The sequence below is a fragment of the Clinocottus analis genome, unplaced genomic scaffold (assembly GCF_023055335.1).
Source record: "Clinocottus analis isolate CAN_PGR_092001 unplaced genomic scaffold, fCliAna1.0.p SCAF_13, whole genome shotgun sequence".
NCBI classification, from domain to species: Eukaryota; Metazoa; Chordata; class Actinopteri; order Perciformes; family Cottidae; genus Clinocottus; species Clinocottus analis.
The window spans coordinates 9,388,804-9,402,056 of NW_027175854.1; positions in this window are offsets into that span (position 1 = coordinate 9,388,804).

A 13,253-nucleotide genomic window follows, 5' to 3' on the forward strand; every position below is an offset into this window, starting at 1 on the left:
TCACTGCTGCGAAGCTGCTCTTTACAGCCTGCTGCTCGTTGAGAACAGAAGCAACAGAACAATACGTGCTTTCACGTCAGTCTCAATTTATTAACGCTGCCTGATGGTGAGGAACCTATATAAATCGCCTTCAAAGTAAAAGCAGTGCCGCTGTAATGCGTCCATGGCGTTTATCTTATTTATTTTTCATGTTTGATTGACCTCACGTGAGCCGGACTGGGAGAGCCGTAAGACGCCAGGTCTGAACTACGCCGTCCGGAGAGATTTAAAGTGATAAGGCCCTCCCAATGCAAAAAACAAACAAACATGCAATTAACGCATGATCGAATAGTTAGCGCCGTTCAAGGATTGCCAGATTAATCTTGTGTTAACGTGTTAATCTGCCCAGCCCAATATATATATATATATATATATATATATATATATATATATATATATATATATATATGTGTGTGTGTGTGTGTGTGTGTGTGAATAAATCCATATCAGAACCTTTTTTAGTCCCTAATAATAATAGTCCCTCAAAATCTGCCCCAAAAATCCCCTATAAGATTTATTCTCAAAGTATTGTTCAATAACTGTCATGTTGCTCCGCTGAGCCTCACCATTTCACCACGACATCATACTTCTGCCACTTCCTCAATGGCAGCCGTTTACATTTCCAAGTCACATTCTCCAGCCCCTCCTGTGGGAGGAAGCATTCCCAGGGCAGATAGGGTGTATTATTCTTCTCGCGCCCTGTGGGTTTACCTTCAGCTCTCCTCCCAGGTGGACATGACTAGAATACAAGCTTCTGCCCACACAATCTGTTATTTCGTATCAGACCAACAACTGGCAGACGTCACTTCGAAAGAGTCTGGATTTGTGTGCTTTCTATTATCAGTCAAAAGGCTCAAGAGGTTAAAAATTAATTCTGTGTCAGAGACATGAGCATTTTCTTTAAAGATGATTCCCCGGAGGCAAAGCGCAGTGTAGCCATATGTGCGTGTCTGTCATACTGCCAGCTTCTGTAGAAGATCAACTGGATTGCAGTAATTGGTCCAGTTCTTTTTGATGTGAACTTCCAGAATGTTTGGTAATGTATCCAACTGGGCTCCTGACTTCTCAAAGTAGATCTTCTGTAGATATGCTACTGCTCCAGTATCAGCCTGAGAAACACTTCTTGCTTTTGACTGTTTTTCCTCCTCACAAATGAGGAAATCATCACTGCTTCAGGGCTACATGTCATTTCATAGAAGGACTTTTGCAGGGAATACAAAAAAATAGAAAGAGAAATGTATCAGACTCACTGTGCAGGGATTCATTTGATGATATGTAGGCCAAAAGATGTGTAGGTATCCAGGTTAAAAATTAAGTTATGCATTTTCAGACATCAAGGTGAATGAGGTCAAGAACATTCCAATGACTGTATTTTAGTGCGCAGTGAGACATGCTTCACTGGACCGCCCTTCCCTCCGAAAAAAGGGGCCATATACGTATAACGTCTGTACAAGGAGCTTCATATGGCTACATATGGGTACATATATACATATATATATGTACATATATATATATATACATATATATATATATATATATACACATATATATACATATACATATATACATATATATATATATACATATACATATATACATATATATATATATACATATACATATATACATATATATATATATATATATATATATATACATATATATATATATATATATATATATATATATATATATATATATATATATATATATATATATATTATTGTGAGGCTGCAACCTTTAGTGGCAGTAGTACTTCTGACGGGAGTAAAGGACGAAGTCAGGTGATGTAGCGTGAAGAGAGACAGGATGAATGGGACAAACACAGTACTTTCACCCAGGGGACTGCCATTCATGTCCCAGCTGAAACACAACATAGATGTGTTTTAACTTCGGCACTTAACTTAGGTCACACGTGTAATGTACTTACTCTGACAGCACTGGGCAGCTCCTTCAGGGATAGAGCTTCCTGCCACTGTTAGGCTGCACAACCAACACGGCTCCAAGTAGACCACACTTACCAGCAAACTGACAACTCATTCATGTGCAATATAAATCCAATGTATCCACTGTGCAATATAAATAATCTATGCAATTCACTCTGCTTATTTTTACTTATTTATCAGACATTTACTGTGTGATTACCTATTTGGTATAATTGTTTTGATCTTGTTTGGGTTTGCTCATGCTTTGTGTTCATTTGCACCATCCAGTCCGCTGCTGTAATTTCCCCCGATGTGGAAACTTTAACAAACAGACTTATTTGAAGCCAATCCATGAACGTTTCCTCAATGTAACCAAGTAGTGTTGTGGCCTAAACCTAACCAAGTAGGGTAGTTTTCTTTCAATTCACCAAATTAACCGGGTATTTTAAATGTGTCTGTCTCTGACACGCTCATATATGTTGTTGAGACTAACCACCTATTCTGTTTGGAAATGTGGATATGTTGTGCTTTACATAAAGCAAAATTACTGAAATCTCATTGAAACACTAAAAATCAATCAACATTTAAATCAAATGAGACGTCTAGCAGAAACAGAAACACAAAGTTTCATTTTCCAACCAAATTTGACCCGGTTGTAGCCTAGCTACCAGGAAATATTCATAATTTTTTAATGTGGCACCGAGATGAGAAAATATTAACACTGATGGAAACACATAAAATACATATTACGACAAGAGAAAAACATGTAAATAAAAATATATAATTCAGTTATCTTAAAATCACTAACAATCGCAAGGGCAATTCTAACCAACGCTCTGAAAAGGAGTAATCAATTGAGATTTAAAATAGGACATGAAGGTCGCTTGTTTAATTTGAAGTTGAATTCTACAGTTTTGGACCCATGACTGAAACTCAGTGGTGAGCAGGGTCCTCATCAGAGGATCGGTGGTTCCATCCCCAGCTCTGCTAGCCCATGTCAATGTGTCCTTGGGCAAGACACTTGATCCCAAAAATGTTTCCAGGGTGGCAGCTTCCATCGGAGTCTGAATGAATAAATGCAATCGTGCAGTGTTGAAGGGCTTTGAGTGATCTGACCGGAAGACTAGAAAAGAGCAAGTATGAGTATGAGTACAGGTCCATTAAGGAAGAGTGAGCAGCTGCATTTTGTACAAGCTGCACACTGAATAGTATTAAGCTGGCTATAATCAAAGGTTATTGTGTCCCCTGAAAGAAAAAAAAAAAAAACATTTTAGTTTTTTTAATGTTGAAAATGAATAAAAAAGCCTACTTCTGAGTAGAGTCTGCTGTCTGTATTCCATCTGTGCTTGATCGGCTAATGCACATCATTTCAGTTTCCTCTACATGTCATGGGACTATATATCAGACACCCAGGAGCTTATATCTGCCATGCAGCTTGAACGTGATGTGGCAGAGGAGACGTCTGGTGGATGTATGGACAGATACGTCTGTGCATCATTAGCATACAATTACAGTGATAAGAAATGTTGCTATTGTGCAACACTTGACCCGGTCCGGGTATTCACTGCACTGACAGAAAAGCCATTCCCAACAGACAGATGAAGCTCTATCAGATAGGACTTGAACCGCGAGACAGCCGTCCCTGTTTACACACTCACATATTTTTGCAATCAATTGAATAATGTGTGCTCAATATGGATGCAACGTATCACGAAGCAGAGAAAAAGAGGAGCAAATATAACTTTGGTTCATTTGGACCGTCAATGAGCCATGCCGGCCCAATCAAATTGTCGTCTCTTAACCTTTAATTGTATTATAGTCATATAGTGGTTATTTGCTTTTTGTCCACATGATTCAAATTCTAGGAAAAATAAATGAACGTAATTTTGCATTATTTAAAATCTTGGCATCAATAATTAATTTTATGTTGCTATCATTAGGAAGTTAAAGATCATATTGCTCTCTTACATTGCTTGTCCTTCATATAACTTATGCTTTTTCTCGCCAAAACCAACATTTTACAAGATTACATTGGAGTACTTCATGATAACGTTATAATTTACCGTTGGCTGATACTAATGTTTACTGAAATGAGCATAAGCACATCGTAGTATGAATGAGTGAATCCTTCGAAAATAAGCTGTTGGCTTAGCACTGCCAATGTTGCGAGCTCTCAAGTGTTTTTTTTATTTGTTCACAATAAAGCATTATTAGGATTTGGCGATTAGAAAGCATTCATGGCAATCTTTTGATTGCAAATTTTAATGGAATATTGGCTGATAATTAACTTTATTTCAAACTATGATGATAAAACTGTAATTAATATGCATGTGACAAGGAGATCCCAATGGACGACGGAACAATTGCAGTCTATTACACCAGCGGTCCCCAACCACCGGGCCGCGGCCCCCAACCACCGGGCCGCGGCCCCCAACCACCGGGCCGCAGCCCGGTACCGGTGCGTGGGTCCCTTGGTACCGGGCTGTACAGAAAGAATGAATAAAAAAGGTTAAAAAAAAATGTAAAAATCAAGGTCGGAAAGATGTTTTATTTTGAAAAATGACTGGATACATCTGTCTGTGCGTCTGAGATTTTTGACTCTGCCGACACCAGGAAGGCCCATCTGTGAAAATATTGTCTTCCAGTAAACCGGTCCATGACGCCAAAAAACGTTAAAGAACGCTGCATTACACCACAAATGATTTCTTGAACCAAAGGCATGCAGCAAAAAGGTCAAACAACATCAACATGTTTCAACAAGCAGCATCTGAAGTCAGTCGAACGTCATTCACAGAATCTTTAGGATTCAAAGGGTGCCGTCTGTCTGGGATGGCGGGTTCAAAGGCCTGATTGCAACCTTTCAAAAACATTGCCTAAATCTATATGTGCATAGACCACTTTCTCTAATGTCTTGGCAAGTAAAGGTAATTTAGTCTCAAAATCAATTCCTGCAAAAAAAGAAGAACAATTACAGTAGAGAGGTATCCAGGGAAGTACATAGTGCTTTAACATTAAGGAATCTAATCTGAGCTCCTTTTTTAAGACATCTGAGCCCAGGCTGCAAAAGCAAGCTCTCTCCAGCTTCTTGAATCTATGGCTTCATTCTGTTGGTCTCTACCCAAAGCTTGTGACAGTAATTGAGGGTTAGAGCACATGTGGACTGGTAAATTAAGAGCTTCAGCCTCAGTGCCTTGTTCAGCGCGACAGTCCTGCATCCGCATGACTGGAGAGGCAGCACCAAACTGCCCTTTGGTCTCAGGCTCCATCTTACTCTCACCAAGGTCGTTAACATGGGGCATCACCTCAGCATCACCTCACTCCCAAACCACAGTGGGTTATTAATACTTCATTCCCCTTTTTCCTGGACTCTCTGATCACCTTGCTCAACTTTGCTCTTTGTACGATGACTTTCACTTCACAAGGTGCGTTTTCCTCCTCCCGTTTGACATTTTCTTGCCTGAAGTGCAACATTAATCCTTCCCTTCGAACGCGCAATTTAATTATAGCCAAAAGCCGCGCGTAAAAAAGAACGAGCGGAAACTTGTGTCTTGTTTACCTCTTGGCTATTTGCTTGCCTCAGTTTAAAATTGTACTTTCCATTAATTGGTTCTTGAAGTGCGGTAATCCCTCAGAGATAGCTTTATAGTGCTCTATATTCAATAGGCGGGTATTAGAGAGCCAGAGGCAGCACCTTGCCTCCTCCTCTGAGACGCGGAGAAACAGTGGGTGCTTTCTCCAGAGAACAGACCCCGTATTCATTAGGATATTCATGGGAGCGGAGGGACGGCTGAGAGCAGCTCAGCAGCATACACTGTTTAAAGCAACAGTTTAGCGGAAAAAAAAGGCTTATACTGGTGCAATCATTCAAACAGCACATGACACAAAAACACGGACATACTCGTACATCGTCTGTCATGTCTATTTTATTTCCCCTGTCTCTATGCCTTTGTTCGCTGGTGCACACGCCCATCCATTTATTCCTCTATACCAATTGCAGGTTGAGGTTTTTTAACCCCGTGCCCACATAGAGGTCCGTACCTACGGCAGCCTGTTCCTATCGCCGTTACCAAGGCGGTCTGTCTAACCTCCACACTGCTCTACAAATTGAGTCAGGCTGCATGCGATTTTAGCTGCCGGAGAGAGAAAATGTGCTTGTGACAGAGTTTCCATGGATGCATTCTGCATCTCTTGGCAGATGCACAGCAGCTGCCTAAAATACTTTGTTGCCAAAACAGAAAATGATGCTGCAGCCGACACACTGTCAGTGGCTTTCACTCGCCAAACCCTTTGTGTGTGGATGTCTTTCTTTTTTAAATTTCATTCTGGATAGAACTGGATTCAAGGATATGTCCTCAATCCTCACAAATACAAGCACAATAATGCACACACACGCACACACACACACACACACACACACACACACACACACAAAATGATCCCCTCCTACGTGCCCTTCCCGAGCGGGAAGTAGCATTGTGTATTGAGCTGCAGTGTGAATTAAATTGATGTGATGAGTATGGTACACTGTTCACTAACAGTCATCATCAGCCTGCAGTGGGGAGAAAGGGAGAAAAAAAAGCCATGACAGTGATGAGTGTGCGTGTGCGGAGAGAAAGGGGGATTGCCATCACTCACGGTGTCAGTGGGAGAATTAAAAAGCAGAAAAGTGGAGGAAGGAGATATCAAATGTCAAAAAAAATAAAAGAGGTGAAGCGAGCTGCTTGTTTCAAGACGTAAGGAAAAGTTTTCCTTCTTTTATTTGCAAAGGTCAATTCAACAAACTTAACACATACACCTTCAGAAGCAGTTGTTAACAATGTGTATGGACGAGGAAGAGACACGGTCAAATCCAACAGTGGAGCATTTCCACCAAAGGGAAAAAGTTTTACATTCGGTGTTAACGTTTCTTTTCTCTCTCATTTGCAAAGCTGAATTTTCCAAAAGCTTGTCTCACTGTATATGGCACATTGTTTACATCTTTGATTCTTCTTTTTCACTGCACACTTTTTCTCCGTGCGTTACCACCACCAGCTAACCATCAACAGAATATAGCGGCAAATGGGACGAAGGGAAATGTGTGCCATCGCTCCCACGCTGAAGAGGAAGAACATTCATGCGCACAGACAAAACCACAAAGAAAATGGTCGCTATGGATGGAAAAAAAAGTCATCCTCAGTGGAATCATCCTCTGGAGACTATGAAGGCAAGGCCCTGAATTTTAAGGCAATCCAGATTCGTCACCACTCTCAACCAAATGTGCGCATGGACCGACAGACCACGCTGTATTCTTACCTCTGGCGTTGCTAAATATTTACTCATTTGCATTATTTTTTCAGAAATATTTTTCTTGCAGCATCAAGCTATCAAGTGAATGGGGAAAACAGCACAATTAGTTGAAAGAAATCTTCTTATTAAAAAAAACAAAACAACTTGCAATTTGTTCCAACTGCAAGTCCCAAAGATGCCGAGGCGGAGCATAACCCATTTGGAGTAAAAACAAATTTAATCAGACACTTTTGATATTGTATTTCATTCCCATCATGCTGTGTGTAATCACAGGCTCCCTCCTCAGCAGTCCTGCTTAGCTCTTAGCAGAGTAACCAGCTCATGTTGGCGGAGGTTTCATTGACTTACATCATGATGCATTCAAGCTCTATTCAGTATAAATAAACATTGTGCAAAAGCAAATTGTATTGCTGCTGTGATCTGTTCAATTTTCATTTCTTTTTGGCAATAAACTTGATTACATACATTTGTTTTAAGAAGATCTTTTCACAGCAGTACAACAAAATAGAGGGAACTATGATGATGAACTTCAGAAACCAGCATTTGCTAATGCAATAATTCATAATAATATCAGCCAGGCATTTTACACTCAAATCCCCGTCTCTTATTTATATTTATAATGCAAACATTCGCCGCAGCATCTAAATGTTTTATATTTCATGGCAACATGTACGATAGCGTGTTTGTGTGTCTGTGACTTTTTTTTTTTTCATGGTGCACCTGTTATTATTAAAAATGACGGGTTCATCTCCGTCTCATTAGGTGGGATGAGAACAGCTTGCCATCAGAGAGGCGTTACTGTCACTCTCGCCCACACTGCACGGGCTATTATTAGAGCCCAGATGAAAGGTTGGACACCACTGACAAATCATTATGATACGGTAATGAGTGGCAACACCTGAACTTATCACACTGACATGAATGCTATGATTGCGTGTGTGTCTGAGTGTGTTGGGATAAGTTGGGTGTCATCAGTGTGACATGCGAGTCAGTACACTACAAAAACTGGATAACTTCCTACCTGTGTAGTGCGTGTAGTTTTTCCTGCTTGTGTATGATTTGAAGTGATTGGAAGAGTGGAAGCTATCGGGTTTAATGTGTTGGTATTGAATGGTACAAACGTGTTTTACAGTCTCCAAACCGTTACATCTGCCATCGATTCAACAGAAATAGCCCTCGCACCATTGTTGTCGTTTGTTAGTCACATCACCTACTTATATACACTTCATATATTATTGTATGTATTGATTTTTTGTTCTATATGTCGAGTATTTTCATTCCAGTATTTGTCTATGTAACCTTGCTTGCTACTGTGTTGAACACACTTCCCCTTGCGGATGAATAATATACATAATACAATTTTCGGAACATGTATTTGTACTTTAACTTCCCAGATCTGAACATTTTCTCCCTCCTATGCATGTCTCAATTATTTGTGACTTTTTTTTTAAATTTGACAGATTGTAAAGTGTGTGTGCGCATGGCGTGAGTTTTGGGAGTATTTTCAGTCTGCGGCCCCACACAGATCCTCAACATGCATGCTGTGTTTAATTGCTGCTGGAAACCTGGGACTGCTGGGCTTTTAGTGACATCATGTGCAATTGCAAAGTGTAAATAACCTTTTAAACCGATTAGCTTGTCACCCCGCAATTCGCACACTTACAACCACACATTTACTCTATCCAAGAGTTTATGAATGTAAATGCGAATACAAAACATATTTTGAATGGGATACTGTTAGGAAATCGGCTGAATTTTTAACCCAACCAATCGAGGAGGCGGCGCTGTGCTATGTTAGGTTCAGATGGGACCGAAACACATTTGTGGTCTGTAAAGTTGTTTTTTTTTACATTCTAACGCTGGACTGGATGTGTATTGCAGATGTCCATTCAAGAGAACTAAAATGAAATTGTGACTATAAATCGATATCTCAGGTTTTTACCAGCGCTTAAACGCAGCATGCATTAGTGTTTCTGTGTGGAGTTGTATCATGAAAAATAGTCTGTGTGTATTAGCCAATCTGTGCTACATTCAGCAATCTCAATAAGTGGATAAAAAAGAACATTGCAAATAGTCAAACATTTTATATTTATTCGGTTTGTGTATCCTTGTGTTCTAATTGCTTGATATTTGTGTGTAGATCGGAACACGCGTTTGTGAACACCCAAAATTAAATGCAGTAAATCATTTTTAATCATTAATCATTATTTATTTTCAATTCATGATCATGTGTTACACATTGATGACCCCTTTGAAACTCATTTTCACTCAGCCAGGAAATAATTGATGCCTCAGAGGAGCGTTAAAAGAAAGTGTGGACAGTGTGAAAAGCAGGAAATGAACATAAGGACGGATAAAAATCACATATGCATATTATATTTTTTGAATTTGCGCAACTCTGGTGCATTAATAACATTTTCATTCCTGTGAGCCTCAGATCTTTTCGATCACTGATTACATCTCGACCACTTTGGAGTCCTCCTCCCACCTGTTCTGACATTTCTTTTGCAGACCATAGAGACAGCCGGTCAACATTTTCAAGTTAGTTTTTAAGCGTTTTTAATTATAAAGTTGTCCTATTAATTATGAGGAGGAACTTAGAATTGTGCGGCTGACAGTGAGTTAGTGTTCAAAAGATAAAGGAAGCTACCAAATCCCTTTCTTTCAACCGAGAAAAAACATCAAAGAGACTGAACTGAAAGAACTTCTCTGTTTTACATCAAACATTATACAGTCTTAGGCAATCGGTCATTTTACTTTAATGCTTCCTGGGTTTACAGAGTGGCAGAACATCCCATTCACAAGGACTGAAAATGCATAAGATATTTAGAGAGCAAAAAATAATAATAACTCAAAGAGATGAAGAAAAAAAGATGTTAATTCTCCATTCAAGATGAAGGACAACATTAATTCTGCATGGAGTAATGCCATTAGGGAAATGCATCTTACTGAAGGGGAATATTCCAGGGGGAATGGGTCAGTATTGTTTATCAGTTTAAAATAAAATGGTGATGCAGACTTGTCTTCAACAATGACAGATCATTTCCTGTTGAAAACTGCAGCAGAGTACCAAAAAAATAACTTGTACTGCACCTACAAGCCAATCTAGTACACTGCCTGGCCAAAAACAAAGTGGCTACCTGGATTTAACTATGACTGCCTACTGTACAAGCCTGTGGGGGCAGTGCTGTGATCTGGGGTTGCTGCAGTTGGTCAGGTCTAGGTCTTTCTTCCCTGATGGCACGGGCATATTACAAGATGACAATGCCAGGATACATCTGGCTCAAACTGTAAAAGAGTGGTTCAGGGAGCATGAGACGTCATTTTCACACATGGAGTCCAGACCTTAACCTCATTGAGAATCTCTGGGATGTGCTGGAGAAGGCTTTGTGCAGCGGTCTGACTCCACCATCGTCAAAAGATCTTGGTGAGAAATGAAAGCAACACTGGATGGAAATAAATCTTGTGACATTGCAGAAGCTTATGGAAACAATGCCACAGCGAATGCTGCCGTAATCAAACCTAAAGGCGGTCCAACGAAATATAAGTGTGTGACCTTTTCTTTGGCGGAGACTTTTTTTTTTGGTCAGGCAGTGGGTTATAAGTTCAAAGTCAGTATTATAGAATAACATGAAGAGTCTACAGCCATGGAAACTGCTGCGTGAGGCTCTACTTGGGCTTAGCGATGTCAATGTGCTTGTGAGGGTTTGGTTTTGCTGGACCCAAGCGTAGAAGTGGAGTGCAGGTACGGGAATCTTGGGCTCAGGGAACAGTAAGAAAAGCACACTAAAGAGGCCAAGGTACCAAAAGGTGCAATAATCTGGCAACTGGAGAGAGGGAAGCCGGTGTGTTTTAACAGGAAGGAGTTGATGATGATATAAGGCAGGTGCTGGAGATGAGGTGCAGGTGTGGAGATCATTGCCAGTTGTCGAAAGCCACGCTCACAGCAACCCCCCCCTCCCCCCCACACACACACACACACACACACACATACCCACACACACACCACACACCAGGGGACAAAACAAAGAAAAGACAAAAAAGGACACGACTCACGGCCGAGCCGTGACAATGCTGTTGTTAACGGGTGTGGCGTTGACCACCTCAGTTGAGCATTTTGAGCCCGCTGAAGTGTTTAAATTAGCGTATCAGAAACAAAGTCTGTAGGATTCATCTTCTGGGGACCACAGATGTCTTTACAAAAGAGCGCGGCAATCCACCCTCAGTTCGTGTCCGTGAAGCAAAGCGGCGGAGCGGCAAAGCATTAAACGTGGCGTTTGTCGGCGGTCATAGTCGTTCTGCTCCGGCTCACATTCCTGATATGATTGTGATTTGATTGAGACATTAGCTGGAGTCTAATGCGTGCCGCAGTTCACAATCTGCTCTCAAACGGTGACGCAGATGGCTGGACAGTGACTGTTGCTCGCTCCGCGTGCGAACACGGTTGAAAATGAAACGCTCGATGTGCGAAGAAGTTCTCTGCCGGCCGTAGACAGAAAAAACAACAGCTTCGGGCACATGGTAACAGACGGAGTCGTGTGAGTCGTATGATTGAATCGGCAATGACCGTGCGTTGAAGACCGCCGATACTGGAAGCAGACGACGCGAGCCGTCTGTGAACATCCGAGACGAGAGCGCTCACAGCATCCACTGAGACGGTCATCGACCGGCTGATTGGCCGATTGCTGAGGAGAGAATGAGGGCGACTTTCACGCTTCACGAAGGCCGTCTCTGAACAGAGACAGAATGTTATGAACCCCACAACATATTTAACCATTTGAGATCACGTGACCAAAGTTCAGGAAGGCCCTTTTATTTAGTCTCGCATGGGGCATGTTCTGCGTTTGGTGCGGTAAACACACGCCTTCCCCATCACTCTAACTGCAATCGGAGTTAATGTTAGTTTCACTTTCTCTCTGTTCATTATTATTTCTGGAGAACAAGTGTATGCTGAAAACATGTCAACGTGTTCCACAACTTCCACCACTGTCAACCTTCCTCACACGCTGCTTCTTCTTCTCGTTTCCTGCTGCTTTAGGGCGCAGCTGCAGGAGGCCGTGAAGTGCATAAAGGACGAGGAGGCACGGGAGGAAGTAAACGCTGATCCAGCCAAGCAAGGGAGATCCCGAGGGAGCAGCAGAGTAGGCCTCCACAAACGCGACACGCAGAAACACACACATACTGCACGCACACAACCTCGCATGCTGTTTTCAGGCCTTGCTAATTGTTGCTTTTAATACTATTTCAGGTTTGAGAGTTCAAACGAGCTTAAAATATGCCTACGAAACCAATTTATTGGATTTCCATGTGACATTAATAATAATGGACGTTGTTAGCTCGGTTTCCTTTGAAAGAGCCCTATCAAAGTCAAAAAGCATTGTAAATGTAATCGGAGGAGGCGGTTTTGGCTTCTTCCGTGACACAAGGGTTTATGATGAACACGGTGTAACATATTATTGGGTAAAGCAAGAGAAGTAGCTCTGTCAAAATGTGTTGCATTCAAGCCGGGGAGGCACATCGAACGCTGCAGGCAGATAAAGCAGTTTAAAGACAAAGAATGCAATTTGGGCCTCACAACAAAGACAGAGAGGCCAAAGTGTGGCCACTGCCGTCATAAGCATTATTTAAAGTTTGCAGCACATTCAAGGTGAAGCATTTTGTGTACTAAAAGAAAAAAAACCTGCCACAGTGGTGATCACACGCTCGTTCATTCCCCTCAACTGGCTTTTCAATGAAGTGTGTAAGCAATTTTTAGATGAAGGCTTTGTCAGTAAACAAATCGGTAAGTAGATTTTTTTTGTTTTCTCTGCATCTGGAGAACACACTTTAATTTAAAAGTGCATGTGCTTTAACTGCCGCCAGTCATATTTAAAGGTTATGTTGACGGCATCAGTGTGCAATGTATCGTCCCCCAATGGAGGAGAAAGAAAGCACCTTCTGGCTCTGTGCCCGTGCAGCTGTTCAAAAGAGGGGGCTGTTTGGACGTTGAAAGTGAATTTGTTA